The sequence below is a fragment of the Acomys minous genome (assembly GCF_964271855.1).
Source record: "Acomys minous genome assembly, chromosome: 14".
Lineage (NCBI taxonomy): Eukaryota > Metazoa > Chordata > Mammalia > Rodentia > Muridae > Acomys > Acomys minous.
The window spans coordinates 87,256,694-87,278,083 of NC_140496.1; the positions used below are offsets into that span (position 1 = coordinate 87,256,694).

The 21,390-nt window shown below is 38.7% G+C and overlaps 1 long non-coding RNA gene across 1 annotated transcript; it reads left to right on the forward strand.

Annotated features, from left to right (window-relative positions):
- The first annotated feature begins 37 nt into the window (after positions 1-37).
- Positions 38-3,168, forward strand: LOC311583137. Its single transcript, XR_014774388.1, has 3 exons — positions 38-219; positions 1,266-1,355; positions 2,381-3,168. It is a non-coding gene; the product is annotated as an uncharacterized lncRNA (long non-coding RNA).
- The last annotated feature ends 18,222 nt before the right edge of the window (positions 3,169-21,390 follow it).

Below are 21,390 nucleotides of genomic sequence, written 5' to 3' on the forward strand. Positions count from 1 at the left end.
GTTCTGTGACATTTAAAGCTCCGCATTCCATGGACTCCACAGAGAATCCAACTGGGACTTTCAGCTATCCCGAGTCAAAGTTTGAGGAGTCATCTTTCCTGTTCCCTTCCCCGAGTGTTGTACTTTAAACACTCGCTTTTATTTTCATCAGTGTGTCTGTGGGTGCCTGCGGAGGCCAGAAGAGGGTGTGAGATCCCCTGGAGCTGGAGTTGCAGGCAGGTGTGAGCTGCCTGGCATGGGTGTTGGGAACCAAACTTGGGTCTTCTAGAAGAGCAGTCGTACCCTTAACTGCTGATCCATCTCTCTCTGGTCTCCCAGAAGGTATTTTATAAGCCAAGAGTGAAGTAGGCCACTGCATACGTACGTTGCATTGTTGGTTGTCATCTTATACTGTGGGTCTTGACAGGTAAAGTTCTTCAGGTTAATTTTTCTTTGACTTGGTTTTCTCACTTTAAATGTGAGGATATATTTGACTATCAACCCCGAGTCTTTAAAGGGCATTATATTAAGAGTACAGTAATTACCCAGGAAAGGTCCTCATGCTTCTTATTAATTTTAAGTTAGATATAAAATATATAACCAAGGCCTGCATACTACACACACACACACACACACACACACACACACACACACACACACACAGAGTAAAATACAGTAATATTACTTTCTGGAATACCACCCACCAACAGCAAAGACCAAACTATTCTATTGAAACAGACAGGATAGAATTTGGTATGCACAGTAAATATAAATTATTCCTTGTTGACAGAATGAGTTAGTAAGAAAATAATTATAATATTACAGTAAACTATTGTTTCTTAAAATACAGAATAAATTAAATAAGCTTTAACATAAGGGATTTCCCTAGAAATATTAGAATGTTTAAAACTACTCATATGTGCTGATAATTCTGTTTTGATATATTACTTTTTATTTAAAAGATAATTACATTTTAAAATTACTTTAAATTTGAGACACTCTATCTTACTATAGCCCAAATTATGCTGGAACTCACTATGTAGCTGAAATTGGCTTTGAATTCTCTGCAATATTCCTGCTTTAGCTTTAGTTAAATTAGATATTTTAGATGATAAATTTTGTTGATATTTTGAAGTAGCGTAAACTTTTATTAATTAAAATAAACCTCTTTCATCCTTTCCACTTGTGACAGAATCTGTCTTAAAGTCTTGAATCTTAAACTATCATTTCTGGCTTAGTCATCTTTTTGAATATCTCAAAAAATGGTTATGATTTTCATTCTTAAGGGCTGAGAAGAGTGTTAAACCTGCCCATGGAAGATGAGGAAGATCAACGTCAGGATGAACACTAACATGAATATGCTCAGTTTGCACATGGTAGGTAGAGTTCTGGGTCTACGTCATGAAAGGTGCAGAGTCAGCCCTGCTCCCCACTAGTTTCAGGGATGACTTAGCAAAGCTCTGCTGCTGGGGTCCAGGTGGTCTGCAGCTCCTTCCTTGGGTGCAAATCGTGACTCAGATGTGGCCCCAACACTGCAGAAAACTGTGAGAAGGAAAAAAAAAGCCTAGGAAGAATGTCCTCAAGGGTAGAGAAAAACCAAAAGAAGGACTAAGATAAAGGGTCAAAGACACTGTTGGACCCAGCTCTGTGGGCAGTGCTCTCACTTGTAGCTGGCTAAGCAACATACAAACAGCAGTGGGAAAAGAAAGATTTGTTTGTTTCTGAAAAGGAGCAGAGTCCTCTATCTCCTCTGTTTACCATTACCCTTCTGTCCAGGCCTCTGTGATGCTCGAGGCTACACTGGCTGAAGCACCCTGGTAACTAATGCCTTCATCACTGAGGTCACTAAACCCATCACAATAAATGCTCATTATCTCTGGGTTATTGCAGAAGCAAGAGCAAATGGTGGTTTTGGCCCTGGCTTCCAATGCAGACATGCTAGAGAGCACAGCCACGGGCTACCCTCCTATAAGGAAGTAGTCCTTGCATGACAGTGGAGGTGGGGGGAGGCTGTACAGAATATTGGAGCCCTGATCAGGTGACGACAGGTAAGGTGACATTCTAGCTCTTTTTCAGTGAGGTGATAACCAAAGAGGCATGCCTATCCTTCCAGGCATAGGACAAAAGGATAAAAAGGACTCATATATTCAAAGATAGACAAGACTTTAAAATACACACCAAAAGCCACATTCTTAGCAACAGCCAGAGCCATCTCTAAGAGGAAGCCTTTATGTAGAAAGAGAACACTGAAAGGTTTTATAGGTGGTGCTGCATTTCCATCCCTCAGAAGGTAAAGCAGAAAAAGTCCTTTTTTTCTACACTTCTAGGATCAAAAGTAATTCATTGCAACTAGCAAGATCATTAGGTAGGTTACTTTTTTTTAATGTCCTCTCATTTGTAGGAACCATTCTGAAGATACCTGGCTGAGTTGAAGAGAATGCTCTACTGGAAGCATATGAGCCTGAAGGACATTGCAGAAATCCAAGAGTTCACTCAAGTGGAGAATTGGCGGGAGTACAAATGATACTGTCAGAGGAGTTTGGCCGGACTCCAAGTGTCTTCCCTGGGCATCTCATGTATCCATGAGAACTTTCAAGACCAACGAGGTGATCCCTACCAAAAGCACTGGGTCTGGAAGCGTCATGCTGGCTTTCCACACTTGGCTGTACCACTAAGAATTTTATGTCCACTTTAGACAATCTAAGTAAAATGTGTGGAACAAAACATGAAGATCTGCAGGATGAAAAACAGAGGCATGTTCTGTAAAATAGAGTGTCATAAAATTGTGAGCTAAAGAATCCTTATTAAAAGATAACCTCAAACTGTGAAATTATCAACCCCAAGGATCTCAATATTACATACACTCTCTATGAAGTAGTTTTAATGCACAAATAGCCATCTCCCTGGGAAGTTAAAATGGAACAATTCAGAGTATATTTCGTCCCATGAGCCCTGGGGGTTGGACAGTTATTTAAACAGGTTCATTCTAACCCACTGTGGTCATGGGTGACTCGCATTAACACCACCACTTTGGGAACATGATGCTGGCAATGAAACTACACGGGGGATAGCAAATAAAACTGTCTTCTCTAGTTTAGGGAATTTGGAACTTGCCTTAGGGAAACAGTGACTAATTTATAACTAGTGTTTGGAAAGAGATCATCTGTCAAAATAAATGTATCTTTACTCCTTGAGAGGAAGCAAGTGGTTTTTATGGTGTTTCTTGGAATCCTTAAAAATATAGAGCAATGCTTACATTATTAACGATACCCTTTATTGCTATGTAGGCTAAACAGATCCTAAGTTGTGTTTTCATAGATGGAACTAAGGAACTACAGGGAATTTTGGATATTGAGCTCTTAGGCCTGCATGCACAGCTTATGTTAAACACATCTACCCTGACAAATCCCCTCAGACTACTGGCTAGTGCTGTAACTTCAGGGACACACAGATTCTCAAGGTTAGCAAAGTCGGACATAGTCATTGGCAGAGTAGAGGATAGAAAAGAGTAGCTCCACTAGTTGAATGGGCCATTTGCTTTCTTCTCTATAAAAAAGATGCAGAATCAACACTCAAAATTCTTTGGTGGCATACTTCAAAATACTGTATGGTCACTTTGTTCTGCTAGAAAGTCCCTTCACGTCTTCTTTCTCCAGGCTGCCCCTCATCACCACAGCTCCAGGGGACTTCTGAACACATGGGAGTCTAGGGTGCTTAGCTCATCCTCATTTGTGAGTTATCAAGAGTTGTGAATTATGGTAAAGGTTGCATGAGGGAACAAACATCTGTAGTACCAGAGATGTGATTGACACTCTGCAAATGACAGCCTGAGTCAAGGTGCTAAACTCTGAGATCTGCAACCTGTTATTGTAAAACATTACCAACAGGACTATCCCCAAATGATCTTGTCGTTATATTTGTTTCTGTCCCAGGCACTATTGTGCTCTTCTTCATAAGACCATACAGAGAACATGTAAGAAGCCTATACCTTGAATCTATTTTCTAATCATGTAATATGTTTTTTCCTATGTGGTTATAAGTTTACTCTGGTTGAGACATAATTAACTGACTTCCTTAATCTTTATGCCCAGATGCTATTTTATGCACAAAGTAGGAATGCCTGTGGAAGGTTTTTCAAAATGAATTTTGAATATTTCAAGGCCTATAGCCATGCTCCTGACCATGCATCGAAAATGGGCAGGATTAGATAAACAATTTTCACTCTTTAGTGGAAACAAATGTCCAGGATAAGTTTGCGGACGATGTTTGGCAGATTGGGATCATTTTGGAAGATACAGAGGAAAATAATGCTGCATGATTATTCTAAATTCAATTTACAATTGATTTAAAAGCTTTTCTCTTCGGTTACTTCGATTGTTTATATTCTGAGCCTCCTCCTCTAATTACCATGGTTTCTGGCCCCTTGTTCTCTTCCTTTATTTCTTGCCAAGGAATAAAATCAAACCCCGATGTGATGAACCTCCTGCATTTTTCCAAACAGGCATTGTCTTTTCAGGAATATATAGAGAGTGGAAGGGGGAAAGTAAACAGTGGGCTGATTTTTTTTTTTTTTTTAATCTCAGAATGTCTTGCCTATCCAGAGCTTTCTCTTACACATTCAGGCAAATCTCTACAGACTCGATTGCTTATACTGTTCATCTTCCATGCTAGGGGAGCACCCTGCACCCACTCTTGGTCTTTCTCTTTGCTACACTTCTTTATATACCTGTTGCTCTTCCAAGAAAGTAGTTGCCTGAGGCTGCATATGCTTGAAGCATCTCGGTCTCCAGAAACATAGCCAGGATCTACTTGCCACAAGCGTTTCGTCGAAATGTTGAATTCTTTACTCCTTAATTCTATTTTTAATTAATATATTTTCATCTTCAACTGAAAAAAAGTATCTTTATATCCAGTCCACACCTCATTCTTATGTATAATCTCTAGACCGTTGCAAGGCATTTTATCCCAATGAGATCCCTGAGATTGTGAACTGTTAAAAAAAAAACCTGTCTTTTGTTTGATGTGGTTGAGCCCTAACACACACCTTTAATCCAAGAGCTATCTTGGATTTAATAAAGTTAACGTTAGTCAAGAAGCAGAGCAAGAAACCAGATGACAGGGATTAAAGAGTAGGAGGGACTTTGAGTTGAGGGGTATTTAAGACAGCTTGAAGAAGTAGAAGGGGTCTTCTGTGCTTTTCGCTCTTGGGCTTTTAGCTTTAGCTCTTTAGCATTTAGCTCTTTGGCCCTTAGAGCTCTAGCTCTTGAGATCCTCAGCTCCTTGACCTTTGGCTTTTTGGGCTTTGAGCTAGCATCCTTTGTCCTTGGTTTGTTTGTTTGTTTGTTTGCTTTTCCTCCTGCTCTGTCAGCTGAGCCTTTTAGGCCTTCTCCATTGGGATGTGAGATGAGTAGGATGTTCAGCTGGGTGCTTTCTCTGCCTCTCTGAGCTAGCAAGTTTTTCACTACAACATCTGGCTCCTAAGTCTTTATTGGTAAAATAGAAGGATCTAGAATTTTCAATTAAAACAACACTAGACTCCTGGCAATTAATTACTTCTACTTCATATGCGGATGGTGAAGAGTCGTTTATGGCTCATCAGGTCTGATGAATGTTTACCTGTTGGGTATGTGTAAGCTATGCACTTTGCTTATGGTTCACATTCTGTCTAAGTAGAGGCTTCTACCTATTGCTATATACATATTTAGATATACTTGCCCTAAAGGAACCAGTCTGATATTCAAAAGTTTTTTTTTCTTGATGTATCAAGGATAAATTGTGAATACATAAATTTTCTAATGAAGTCTCTGCACTATTGCTTTTGTTTATTCATCTTAGCTTGAGAATTTGTGATAAAGATGAGAATAAGTTAATATGTGAATATTATTTATCTTTCTTGTTTTCAGTGTATATATTTAATTTTTCCAGGTATGACTTACTATTTTTTAAAAGATTTAATTTTTATGTATACAGTATTCTGCTTGCATGTACACTTCTGCCTGCATAGCAGAAGAGGGCATCAGATTACATTATAGATGGACATGAGCCACCATGTGGTTGCTGGGACTTGAACTCAGGACCTCTGGAAAAACAGCCAGTGCTCTTAACCTCTGAGCCATTTCTCTAACCCATAATTTACTATTATGTTAGCACTTTTCCTGATAACCATAAGACAGAGATGTCCAGATAGATATGTAGATAACTAAATGTAAAAATACATTTCACAACAAAATAATCAATGATATGACCATGTATTAAGAACATCACTAAAATGCCTTTTTTCCTACATTTCAGTTGGATAAAAGGACAGAAATGATTTTCACTGTACAGAGCTAAATGTTTTTGTAAAAAAAAAAAAAAGTAAAATAAAGAAGTATTTTAAAAATAATTAAAAGCAGGCAGACCTCTGTAAGTTCAGGGTCAGTCTGGTCTACAAAGCGGGTCCAGGACAGCCAGGATTATCAGAGAACACCTTTCTGGAAAAACCAAAAAAAATAAAAGAAAATATTATTTTTAAAGTAAAGTGACATCACACTAACACATTGTTTCTTCAGTGGTATGACATTTTCAGTCACTTTGTAAATTCGTAGTTACGGAGTTTAAAGCAGCCCTCATGTCAGTTGTCATTTTAAAGAAGAGATGTCACTAGTTGCATAGTGTCTCATGCCAAGTTGGGTGCAGAGTTCTCTTGACACAAAGAACAAGGCCTGTTACTTTTAGGTAAATAAATTTGGAAGGCACATTAAGCCTTGCATTGTGACATATCTCACTGTTTTACTTACTAACCACGGAACTTTAAGTAACAGGCTGTACATTTGGCTGTCAAGATTTCTGCCAATGGTGATCTTTCTGTTTCTATACAGAATGTCACTAGTTTCCAGTTCCTTTAGTTCGGTAAACAGTTTTAGCACTGTATGCATTGTGGCTATCCACTGAGCACAACCACATCGATGGCATGCCCACTGTCTTAGAGAGGGACTGGACTGACCACACATTCTTAGGCAGTAACAATTTTAGAGGGATGTACCACATCTATCCTAAAGCCTTCCTGAAATTATTACTTTTAGAGGAGTCTCCTCCTGCTGTGCCCTACTCACCCAGGACTATTTTTATTTCTTCAGCTCCTGCAGTGTTTAGTTCACTTGTTCCCAGTCAATTTCCTCCACATCACTAGGACTTGCATATTTTTAAAACATTGTTGAAATACTATTACTATTGGAAGTGTGTTTTAGCCCTCCAAAAGCTGAACGCATTGCTCAGTAATATGAAATGTTACTATCATGATATAGTATCATAATATTATGTTCAAATGAAGTACCACCATAAAATTCTGGTATAGTCATTTTGCTTGGTATAGTGATTTCACACTGTTAATGAAGGAATATGTCCTAACACTTCTCCACCCTATAAATGGCACACAGATTGCATTGGAAAAATATATCCCCTTTCTCAGAAACTGGATTTGTATCATTTAATATATCCATGGTGGTTTCTGCAGTGATTATTTTAATATTCACCCCATAGAACACAGGGGTGGCTTGACAAGAGTTTTCTCTTGAGGTTTGTTAGTTTCCTGACTTATCATTCTGTATATGAGGAAATTCCAGTCTCTCAGTGTGGGGTCTGAAACCTTAATCTTTGCTTTTTTCACGAGATTAAAAAACCAAGGGACAGAGGTAAACAACACCTGCCTCAATGAGTGAAAGCTTTGATGCTCAGTCTATTTCTGAACTTTTTAAAAGTCCTCATATGATTTAGTGTGTCTGGTTTTAGCTTGAGGTCTTTAATCCACTTGAACTTTAGTTTTGTGGAGGGTGAAAAATATGGATCTACTTGCATTTTTCAAAATATAGCCATGCAGTTAGACCAATACCACTTGTTAAAGAGGCTATCTTTTTTTTTTTTATGGATTTCGTTTCTTTGTCAAAAATAAAGTGTCCATAGGTGTGTGGGTTTATTTCTGGGTCTTCTATTGAATTCCATTGATCAACCAGCCTATATCTATGCCAGTACCATGTCATTTTTATTACTGCTGCTCTATAGTACAGCTTGAGGTCAGGGATGGAGAATCCTCTGGAAGATCTTTCATTTTACAGGACTGTTTTTTAGCAATTCTGGGTTTTTGTTTTTCTATATGAAGTTGAGAATTAATCTTTCAAGGTCTGTAAAGAATTGTGTAGGTTTTTTTTATAGGGATTGCATTGAATCTGTAGAACCCTTTTGGTAAGACAGCCATTTTTTTTACCATGTTAAGTCTCCCGATCCATGGACATGGGAGATCTTTCCTTTTTCTGATATTTTCTTCTATTTCTTTCTTCAGAGACTTGAGGGTTTTTTCCATACAAGTCTATCGCTTGCTTGGTTAGAGTTACACCAAGATACTTTATATTATTTGTGGCTATTGTGAAGGATGTAGTCTCCCTAATTTCTTTCTAAAGACCTCAACATAAATCTAGATGCACCAAATCTGTTAGAACACCAAATCTGTTAGAAAAAAAAGTGGGGAAGAACCTTGAACTCATTGACACAGGAACAGAACACCAACAGCTCAGACTCTAAGATCGACAATTAATAAATGGGACCTCATGAGGCTGAGAAGCTTCTGTAAGGCAGGAGACACTGTCAACAGAACAAAGCAACAGCCTACAGACTGGGAAAAGATCTTTACCAACCCTACATCTGACAAAGGGCTAATATTCTAAATATATAAAGAACTCGAGAAATTAAACACCACCAAACCAAATAACAGAACTAAAAATAGGGTACAGAACTAAACAGAGAATTCTCAACAGAAGGAGGCCGAATGGCTGAGAAACACTTAAGGAAATGTTCACCTTCCTTAGTCATCAGGGAAATGCAAATCAAAACCATCCTACCCTTATCAGAACAGCTAATGTCAAATACTCAAGTGACAGCACATGCTGGCAAGGATGTGGAGAAAGGCAGACACTCCTCCATCGATGGTGGAAGTGCAAACTTGTACAGACACTTTGGAAATCAATATGGAGCTTTCTCAGAAAATTGCTAATAGTGCTACCTCAAGACCCAGCTATACTACTCCTGGACTTATACCTGAAAGATGCTCCACCACACAAGAAGGACAAGTGCTCAATTATGTTCATAGTGGCTTTATTAGTAATATCCAGAATCTGGAAATGACCTAGATGTCCCTCAGCCAAAGAATGGATAAAGAAACTGTGGTACATTCGCACAATGGAATACTACTCAGCTATTAAAAACAAGGAAGTCTTGAAAATTGCAGGCAAATGGATGGACATAGAAAAGATCATCCTGAGTAAGGTAACCCAGACCCAGACAGACATCTTTGGTATATACTCACTGATAAATGGACATTAGTCCAACATAGATGTCCACTCAGTGGGGAATCAGACCAGATACTGGGACTCAGAGCTAGACTCTGGGGAGAAGCACAGAGAGTTGTATGGAAGAGTGTGTGTGCGTGTGTGTGTGTGTAGGGGTGGGGGAAATGGAAGGACCTGGAGGGGTCATGAGCTCCACAAGACCATCAAGGCCAGCAGCTATGGACAGAGGGGGCCTGCCCAACGGATGCGGCAACCAAGGACAGTGCATGCAGAGAACCTAAACTCCCTGTTGAGATGTAGCCTAGGGGCAGCTAACTCTCTACCTGAGGGTAGGGAAGAGACCAGGGACTGCCTCTGACATGAACTCTAGTGCCAGTGATTTGGTCACTGCCCCCTGGAGGGGCAGCCTTGCTGGCAGACAGAAGAAGGGAATGCAGGCTATCCTGATGAGACCTGATAGGCTGAGGTCAGATGGTGGGGGAAGAGCCCACCCCCATCCAGTCAGAGGGCTAGTGGAAGGGAATAGGGCAGAAGAGGGAGGGAAGGTGGGAACCGGAAGATAAGAGAGAGGGGATAACAATAGGGATGTAATGTGAATAAATTATAATAAAAAATGTAACAACAAAAGTCAATAAATTTCAAAATAAAAAAGTTGCCAGGCAGTGGTGGCGCACGCCTTTAATCCCAGCACTCAGGAGGCAGAGGCAGGCAGGCAGATTGCTGTGAGTTCGAGGCCAGCCTGGTCTACAAAGTGAGTCCAGGACAGCCAAGGCTACACAGAGAAACCCTGTCTCAAAAAACCAAATAAATTAATAAGCCATATAAATTTAAAAAGTATTCTCAAGTTCAATTTTTGAATTGGTTTATGAATTAAGATATTATCATGAGCACCTTAATAGACTGGGAATTCCAGACAATGGGAGAAATCTATAGAATTATAAAGTATGTGCTATGTTCTATTTGTTCATTTCATTGACTCTGATACATCAGTTTTCTCTTTCATCTTCGGAAATGGCATCTCTAATTCCACATCTTCATCAGTACCCTTTTTAGTAGAGATTATTTCAATATGTCACCCTTCAGAAAAAAAAACAGAGCTCGGAGAGCTTGACTTTTTTTTTTCTTTTGTTTCCTCCAAAATTGCTTTGTATATTAGGTCATAAAGATTTCCTAAAGCTGAGCCAGCCACATTTGGTTGTGTATAGTTATCATTCCTATGATTTAGATAAAACTATCTGCAGCAATAGGAATATGTTTTAAATTATTTATGATGTCTTGAAAAATTGTATCCACTGTAGAATCAGAGACAATTTGGGGGTTTTTTGATTGATCTGTGGATTAATCCTGTTTTGCCTTCCCCCCAGCCTTCCCTGTCCTGTCTGCTAAAAATCAACATCTCTAAACAATTATCAGAGTGAATGTGTAATGTCTGAGTTGTTACTAAAGGCTTAATTTAATCCCAACACATACACGTATACTTTGCATTTCTAGATGCAATAGCGTTAATACTGTTGATTTTAAAATTTATAAGTCACAAGGCATACAATTACTTCAACTATGTCTCATGAATCTTTTGAGATACTTACCTTTTATTTTAACCTACAATGCAAACCAAAGTGCTCACTGGAAAACATTAGCCAAGGTACTCTTTCTAAAAGGTATTAGTGTTATCATATACATTTATTTGTTTATTAATTCATTCATTTTTTGTTATGTGTGTGTGTTGGGTTTGGTGGCAAATGCCTTTACCTGCTGAGTCATATTTCTGGCCCTCTGCAAAACTTCTAAAAGATGAGTTGATGATGCCTTCTCGATTTTATTCTCAATACTGTCTTGTGATTTATTCTGTCTCTCCAGGGAGGATGTCTTAGTGTTCCTGTGATAATCAAAATAGTGTTCTTATTACTTCATCCAGTTAAATAGCATTAGCCATTGTCTTTCTGCCTCGACTATATATATAAAGCACCTTTCTCATATATGTGTGTGTGTGTGTGTGTGTGTGTGTGTGTGTGTGTGTGTTGGTGTTTGCCTGCACACATGTGCATGGACTGAGTGCCTGTTTGCCTTTGAGGACAGAAGAGGGCACCAGATCCTCTGAAACTGTAGTTACAGGTTGCTGGGAGACATGGGAGACCAAACCCAGGTCCTCTGTGAGTGTTGCCCCTGCTCCTGACCATGAAGCCGTCTCTCCAGCCCCTCAAGTGTTTTTTAAATACAAATACCCCATAGAGTCATAACTTAAGCCACTGAGAGTCGATGTTCTACCAGGGATTACTTGATGGCTCATGATAAAACAATTTTCTGAGAGATACTGCCCAACGGAGACAGACTATTAAATACCCTTGATTGGCACAGCATCAAAGATTGACTATCTAATGACATGGTTTGAGTTATAGTTTTCCTGCTTAAAACATTTTTCAAGATGCTTCAACTCTAATAAAAATATATGTGAATTATAAATGAAGAAAATAACAGAAAATGATGTCTTAGTCACAGGAAGTGAGAGAAGTGAAGGGATTTCAAGTGGCAAACCACGGGGAAGATAAGGCAGCTGACCATCAGGGCTGGAGTGCATTAAGACTCTTTGTCGGGGAAAGAAAATGGCATTATCTTTATAAAAACACATGTAAAAATAGCAGATGTTGAGATCATAGAGCCATTATTAAAAGTACAAAGCAGCTATATTTACTGTGTGTATTTGAAGATTAAGTCTTCTAGCATGAGATATCTTCTACATGGCAGATACTCATCTAGCTAGGAAAAAAAAATAAATCTGGTTAGAGAGTAAACTACATAGACGGCAGAGGAATGAGCCCATGTAAAGGTGACAAATGAAGAAACAGAGAGAGGGTCCAGAGAAGTAAAGTGCCTCTTGGGATAGAATGATCCAGAAGGATACTCAAGAGCATAAACCCATAGTATATCATTGTATATTTTATATCAGAATGTGTTGTATCAAATGATATTATCCTCTGAGCTCCTAAAAGTTTAGCTATTTTGGTTTCTAAAAATATAATTTGGGGAGCTCAGTTGGGAGAATGTTTGCATAGCATTAACAAAGTCCTGGGTCTGATCCCCTACATCGTATAAACAGGGCATGATGGAACACCCTGGCCATCTTAACAACACTGTGGAGATGGAGGCAGGAGCATAGGAAGTTCAGAGTCATTTTCAGCTACTTAGGATATTTGAAGCCAGCCTGGGTTATATTAGTCCCTGTCTAAATCAATCAATCAATCAATCAATCAATCAATCAACATTTGGTTTGTAAATACAATTAGTTAGCAATGTCTACGCTATGGTTTACCTGTGGTAGATGCCCCTGTCTATGATAATTCCTTAATTTTGAATCCCATTTATTAGTAGCTGCAGACTATTTCCTAAGTTGGTGTTTTCACTATACATGGTTGAGGAGTAGCCATGAAGAAAAGTCTATTTTGTGATGAATGACAAGATGCCTTACAGTCCCCAACCAGAGGAAGACAGAGCATGAGCACCTTGCTTCAAATATACAAATATGCCTGGAAGTGGGTGAGTGCAGACAACCTCCCTCTAGTGTCCAAGAAGGAAAATGTGCGAAGGCCATTGCTGGAGCTGGTTGGAAATGTTCTCACAGGCAGTTTGAAGCTTACCATTGATCTTGAGAGTAACGTGGACCGTTGGTCATCTGAATCTCCAGTACACTCAGGGGCTTAACATACTAGGTACTAAAATTCATCTGAGATCAGCTGGCCACCTTGTGCATCTTCCTGTCATCTGCAATTAAAAGGATTTGTATGATCACTTGTCACATAAGCACTGGTCAATGCCAAGTTCTCTGTGTAAATCTAAAGTATATTCTGTAAATAATGTTTAAGGACAGAAAATTGGAGTTCCATTTCTAATATGTTATAATGTATTTTAGATTTTCTGTTGTAAAATTTTCATCGCAGCTCCATCTCTATACCTAAACAACACAATGTGTAGCTTCTGTTTTCTGGGATGTGTGACTGCAGAGGGAACAGAATTCATTCCCTGATAGCCTAGCTGCAGCGTGAGAAGGTGAGTCTGTGACAGGAAATAAAATGTTACACTCCCAAGTAGGGTCTTACACCATTTCTTCTTTGAGTAGTCAATTAATAATGGGAGAAAACTTTTTTCCCCCCCAGACAGGGTTTCTCTGTGTATCCGTGACTTTCCTGGACTTGCCTTATAGAGCAGGCTGGCCTCAAATTCACAAAGATCTGCCTGCCTCTGCCTCCTGAGTGCTGGGAACACAGGCATGCACTACTGCACTTGAGAGAAGAGAACTTTGAATTGATACATGAGCTCTTTTACTTAATTGTTAAAAAGTCAGTCTTTTGTTTCCCCCTGGGGCCTTACGTTATAAGTCAGCGTGTACTAGATATTAATAATAAAAAATGTTTCAGCACTCAAGTAATATTTATTCGAGTATCCTAACATCAAAACAAATAGAAGTAGAAAAAAAAGCTGCGAAACATTAAGTACTGTTGAAACCATCCACAATAAGAGGTTTAAATGTAAGCTTTACTGACCTAAGCTCCCTCACTCCTACCTTCCTGCCATCGCAGACAGCTACCCCCACACCCTGCTGTTTGTATGGGTGCTAGGGATATGATCTCAGGTCCTCACACCGTAGCTGCAAGCCCTTTATCTCTTGGCTTGAGTCACCTCCTCAACCCAGAGGTTTGACTTTTATTCTAACATTTGCACTGGGAACACATATACAAGCATAATATAGCTGGGCTGCATTTTTAGGCATTGGACTTTTTTTTTTTTAACATTGGAACTAACTGCATGTGGAAATTATTTATTGCTTACTCTATCTCTCTCTCCTACATGTATGCGCCTGCTTGCCTGCCTATACATTTGTCCATGTATCTATCCCCGGCTTTCACACTGTGTGTTTTACCTCATGTCTTCAACAACTTTCATCTTCATCTCTTTGTGCCTGTTGCATCATTCTACGTCTTCTTTTCTCGTTCAGTAGCTTGAAATCCTCCAACCTAAGAGTGTCTCCATCTGCTTTTCTGTCACGACCCTAGGAAGATACACTGTTATTTTACAACAAATACATGTCTGCACTGGCCTTATGGGATTGGGTAACATGTGTCACCAAACCCATCTTTTGCACTTGGGGAGGGGATAGCATTCTCATAACATGGTAACCAGGCATTTTGACCCACAGTCACAAGTACAACGGAATAGCGGGACTCAGGGGAAGTGGAGTTTTCTTAGCCAAGGGGTTTTCTTTTGCACGTTCAGTGGTCTGACTAGAATACACTATCTATCATATTCATCTTGGAAGATATGTTTCTGTGAAAGTTTATGGTCTGTAGTTTCAACTCATTCTGTTGTTCTAGAGAAATCTCATAAATTACTGCTTTTTATATTTCATCTTCTGCATTTTAATGGCCAAATACATTTTTATCTTCTGCATTTATCACTTAACGTACATCTCTTTCTTTGCTCATGTTTTACAGTTTTCTTGTCCTGCTTTTCATTTTTCATTTCGTTTACAGCTTTACATAATTCTTGTTTTTCTAGTTGAATATTTCTGTGATAATTCTTTTGTTCTGATTTGAGGGTTTACTTGTTCTTGGAGCCCCATTGATTGCCCTCAAACTTCTTTCACAGAAACTGTGATCTTGAAATTCATGATTTGATTTCCCTAATGTTGCCATAAGTGTTTCTCTTTGTGTGTGGTCTTGGTTCTGTTACCCTCGTGCCCCTTTTCTGGCTTTATGCTACCCATCACCGTGGGGGTTAGAACAACTATGCCATAATGTGTTCCTATGTTCCTACCATCCCTCCCCTCCCAGGCCCGGCCAGCCTGCATTCATGCTGCTTTCCAGGGTGTCTCCTCTACAGCCAGTATAGGCAAATGGTGTGAGGGGAGGGAAAGCTTATTGAGGTTGATTTTTCTAAAAGCCAGAATATGAGGATACAAACAATGTGGGGTAATTGACAGCTGCATTGGCTACAGCAGGATGAGTAGGCTGCAGCTGCTTCTGAATTTTGTTTCCCCCCCCCCAGTAGCCAGAGAAAATCTTCATGATTTGAAGCATTTTCCAGTGTCTTAGGAACAACCTCAGCACAGAGACATTCTGTCTTCTGTCCGTAAAGCTTCTTGAGATTAAGGCTGATCATCAATTATTTGAAGGCTATTTCAACTCTGTGTGTGGGAGGAATAACTGGATTTATTCATTTACTCTTTGATAACTGTGATATAGGAATGACCTTTAAAGCATCTTTCTCCAGAAAAATATGACTTGCTTATAATCTCTTGGCATTCATATTTCTTATCATCCCGGGAGATCATTAGTGCATAACCCTGAGGTTCTTACAGCATTTCACACTGGTTTAAGGAACTGATAATTTTTTCATCATTACAGTTACCAGGAACTCCTTGGATGCCATGGAATAATATAATGTGTTGCTACAATTTCCATTGCCAACTTTAATGAATTTACTTAGGAGCATCATATGCAATGAATTGTTTCACATATTTAACACTAAATGATGACTCAAAGAAAATCACATGACCATGCTATATTCAGGAAGAGTTTTCATAGTAAATGTCATATAAATTAACATAATTTATGAGTCTCAGGATTTCTCTGCACTTGGCTAAAGGAAATGGATGTATTTGAGCTGTTATATCGCTTTTGGTTGGACCTTATAGCTATGGAAGTTTTAAATAATTAACCCATGAAGAATTACTAATACGTAGGCTTCAGTGGTAAATGAAGGAGAAAAACTATTTTCAAGACTAATACACAAAAAGAGAGCTGTTAACCAGGGCACAATAGCTAACCCCAATTGACCTCAGCACTTGGGAGACAGAGGCAGGAAGACCACTGTAAGTTTGAGGTCAAGATCATGTTCCAGTGAGTTCCAGGACACCAAGGACTACACATCGAGACCTTGTTTTTAAACACCAAAATTTAAAAGTTTTAATAATTATATTATGTTCTATGATTGTATTTATGTAATTTGAAAGATAAAAGCCATTGATTGAAGATTTAAGAATTTAATTTTCTTCTTATTTAAATACACAAAATTGCTATTGGAGAACAAGGCTGACATAATTTTAGCAATAATATGAACAGTTGCTGTGTAGTGAGAGATATTATTTGATCTTTGGCACATTTAAATATGCACATGTACTCTCAACAGAGACAATCAATATGCATTTTATGAATTTTAAATGGTATCAGAGCACAAAAACCTAAACTCAATTTGAACTTATTGCACTTCAGATTTCTTGACAATTTAAAGACTTAATGGTCAAATGTACATTTGTTAACAAATGATTTCAAGAACAGATTCAATGAAATTAGATATTCCCCTGGCTTTCACATATTTAGCACTGCCTTGAACTAATTAAAGGTGCTGTGATTCCAAGCAACTATTAATTTACTCAGTAAATTGAACAAATCAAATTAAGTAAGTGCACAAATTAAGTTAGTAATAGAATGACTTGCTGATTGGTAGATCACTCAGTTTCTGATTGCTGCTTCTCTATTCTTTGATCTGCGATGATTTCATTTTTGTATCATGTACTGCTGTTTTATTGTTTCCATCTTTCATTAACTAGGTACTCTTTAAACAATGTAGAAATGACCTTATCTTCCTAGCAAATAGTTTTCATTATCTTGATTTCCTTTTCAAGGCCCCGATGGAATCTTAAGACCACACTTAGACTCTGCTTGTTAAATTCCAATTTAGTCATATGTCACATACAGAAGGAATCTGAAGAAGTTAACATCAACACTGCTCTAGAAGTCAAAGGGCAATAAAAAGACATTTAACACATGTAGATAGATATCGAACAAAGCTTCTCTATTACATATAGGAACTTGGGTAGGTTGATACATGCATTTTGTATGGAAATGTGAGTTTTCCCTAAGTGCTTTAATATGTCCCATATTCATAATTCCATCTGTTGTGGCCTGAGTTGTGTTCTCGTCTCCTGAAACTTACATGTTGAGGTTCTAGTCCTCAGTATGTAGTGAGGCTTTGAGACAAGGTTACAGAAGAGGCAATTAAGGTGGACTCTTTAAGAGAGACCTAGCCAATGTAACCTGTGTGTCCTAATATGAAGGAATTTGAACAAAGACCAAAAGATGAGCATTTCAAGACACAGAAAGTGGTAATCTAAAAGCCGGTGAGAAAACTCCTCAGAGAACTAAAGCTGTTGATCATGGTCCTTAAATGCTAACTTTTAGAATAGTGATGAAATAAAATTCTGTTGTTTAAGCAACCATAGCAACTAGAATACTGCATTAGTCAGGGTTTCTATTGCTGTGACTAAATGCTATGACCAAAATGCAAGGTAAGGAGGAAAAGGTCTATTTATTTTCTATTTGCAGATCACAGTTGGAGGACATCATTGGAAAAAGTCAGGACAGGAATTCAATCAGGCCTGGAGCCTGGACGCAAAAGCTGATGAAGAGGCCATGGAGGGGTGCTGCTTACTGGCTTGCTCCACATGGCTTGCTCACTATGCTTTCTTATAGACCCCAGGACCAAGAGCCCAGGCATAGCACCACCCACCATGGGCTGAACACTTCCTCGTTTGATCACTAATTGAGAAAATGCCTTAAAGCTAATCTCATGGAGGTATTTCCTCAGCTGAGGCTCCTTCTTTTCTGATGACTCTAATTTGTGTCAAGTTGATACACAAAACCAGACAGTATAAATACTGTGTTATGGTCATGTTAGTAACTAAGCTACCATCCTGTAGCTAAAGGGCCTTTCCCTCCTGTGTGTTATCATTTTGCTCTAAGAGTTTTACTACAGGAGGCAAAGTATAATGCTTGTGTTTATCTACATGGATGTATGGAGCTTTCATATGCTGTTACAAAGGCAGGGTCCTTATTTTTCTCAGAAAAACCCAAGTTTGGCCCAGCTGTAAGTATACAAAGGCACCAGCCAATATAGCTGGGTGGGTTTTCCTGTTTTATGCTCATTTCCACTGGAGGCCATACTCTTTGCTCAGTGCTATTTTAACATTGGTGTATACACTTATTGTTTCTGAGGTGTAAACTACACAATGGGACATAATTAAGAGATTATGCATATCAGATGTTTATATTATTTTCATTATTATATATTCTTTATCAGTTACTTAGAAAATTCCACAGACTAATTGATGTTATCTTGAGTCTGTCACATTTCAAACCAGTTTTGAGCTTCAATGTTAATAATATATATATTGATATAGTTTGAAAAGATTAGATAAATTTTAAGATGATCATTCAAAGACAAGTTAAATACATTTTATATTTTCTGTTACCAAACCCAGTTATGCTTCAAATACAGGTATTGAGTTACCACTTGGGAGGTTACTAATTTTTTTAAAAATAATCTCACTATTTTTCTATTTGTCTATTTTATGTGCAATATAAGCGTAGTCAAGGTTTTTCTATACTCGTTACTCATGTATCAGATTACTGACCAGTAAAAAACACATTATGTCATGACTGGCTCAACTACACTGCCTTCTTTTTCTTCTCTTCTCTTGCCCTCCTTCCTTCTTTTCATATTTCTTACTACAAATGATCAAATAATTTCTTACATAATAAACTTCCAGTTTGATTAGTTTTCCCAATTGACTAATGTTTGTTTCGGAAATGTCTTCTGTAGTAACAGGGCATAAATCAATCTACCTTGTCACTGACAGATTGAGTTGAGAGTATTTTGCTTACTCACCATGGTTCCTAGATCTGAGCAGTCAATAGTTTCTGACTAAAGCCACCATCCAACATAGTCCTCCTCCAAAAGAAACAACAACAAAAGTAGACATTTAAAACCTATCGCTGCTTCCTCTTCCTTCCTTTCTTTCTCTTTGATACAGAGTTTCTCTGTGTAGCCTTGACACTCTTTGTAGACTAGGCTGGTTTCAAACTCACAGCAGTTTACCTGCCTCTGCCTCTCTGAGTGTTGGGATTACAGGTGTGTGCGACTGCCTGCTTTCTCTTTCTTTAATTGTATAAGAAAGTTATAGCTCTCAGCAAGACCTACCAATGAAGACTGGCAATCTCAGCTACTCAAAAGGCTAAGGCAGGAGGATCAGAAGTTCAAAGCCTTCCTGGGATACAATTCACAGTCAACCTAAGCAATTTGTTGAGAGACTGTCTCAAAATAAAAGATAGAAAAAGTGAGACTGGAGATGCGCTTCAGTAGAGTGCTTACCTAGCATGTACTAGACTCATGGGCTCAATATCTGTACTGCACACGAAACAGAACAGATGATAACTCCTTGTGTTTTTTGCGTAACCTCCCAGAGGCCCTGAGTTCTAATGAACTGAGTCCAGACTTAATTCTGAGTATCCAAGAGTCATTGTTTACCAGCATGAGATTTCTTACACTGAACTTCACTGAAGAACAGAGTGATCTTCTTTTTTATATCGAGTCTTCCTTGATACTGATACTTTGATACTGTTTCCTTTTCACTGCTGCTCATTGAGACAAGGTTTCATTGTGTAGGCTAGGATAAGTCAGAGCTTACTATGTAGTCCAGGCTAGCCTTGAACTCACAGCAATACTACTGCCGACTCCTGAATGCTGAGCTTACAGATGTGAGCCACCACACTCAGCTATAGTATTGTTTCCAAAGATGAGTCTTAAACTAATCTCTGAGAACTCTACAGGAGTTCCACAGGATAAGTGGACTACCAGGAAGGATAGATATGTGGCGTATATAACCAACAGAAAATGTGTATGAGAAGGAGAAATGTAGATTTGAGTGTGAGGAGGTTGTTTCTGATTCCAACCCCACTTATGGCTACTTACATGCACAAAAATCAGTACAAGTTTCTCTGCTCCAGTCTTAGAATTTATTGTTTGGATATGAAAAATGTGTCTGTTCAGGCTGCAAAAGAACAAACTGCACAGCAATTTTCTTTCATTTGGATTCAGGGAAAACACTGGGAAGATGACATTTCAAGGTTCAAGAAAGTCAGACATTGGCCAAGCAGTTCTTTTACTGCTTTACTGTGAGACCTCCTGATCATTTCCTTTGTACATGTCTGTGTCAAGCCTGGGTCAATGACTCACAAGTATGTGTGGAGGTCGTTTATTATTATTATTATTATTATTATTATTATTATTATTATTATTATTATTATTTTATTTTTATTATTAGCTCATCGTTTGTCCATTAGATAAAGGCGGGACAAAGCAGTGTAAGCTAAGGCAAGCATCAAATGTGAGATTCAGGGTTTGTTCTCATATCTGAATCTATTTTCAAAACTGCTAGTGCTCATTTGCATCTATTAAAACGAGTTTAACACAATTGATGGGAACACATGTTGCTGTTGTTTAGACAGGATGAGTAACTTCATATACCTATGTGTTAAGAACCTAAGTGTGGGCCCGAAGAGATAGCTCGGAGGTTCAGAGCACAGTCTGTTCTCCCAGAGATCCTGAGCTCAAGTCCCAGCAACCACATGATATTTCACAATCATCTATAATGTGATCTAATGTCCTCTTCTGGTGTGCAGGTGTACATGCAGGGAGAGCACTGTATACATAATCAATAAGCAAATCTTTAAAAAATAACCAAATTGTGGACCACTGAGTGACAGGATCAAGTAGTGTCCAGGTTCCGTGTGCTGTAAGGAAACTCTAACCATATTTTACAGCTCCTTAGCAACCCCCAAGATTCATCTATGTCACAAAGGTCTTTCGTATCCATCTCATCTGTGCAAGGTGATTTGGAATCCTGTGGGGCCTGCATCACTGTAGCCTCCTTTATTCTTAGTGACCATTACTCTGGCCATTTGTGTGGGTTCAAAGTCAAATACGGAGGCAGGGCATGTTGTGTATGTTGTATTGTGCTCTTAAGATATACATGAAAGTACTGTGGGAAAGACATCTCTGGATGTCTTTAATTACTTTTATTTCTACAATCACATGACTTCGCCAGCTTGCAAGCAGCAGGTAAGCTAGGAGAGACTGAGTTCAAAGATTCAAAAAGTTTGACAGTGGGCAAGAATAGAAAAGGACTCAGAGCAGCTACTCCTGGTGGGCAAGAGGCAGGTATCTGGGAGACAAGGGTTTGACAGTGGTCTATAAGGCTCAT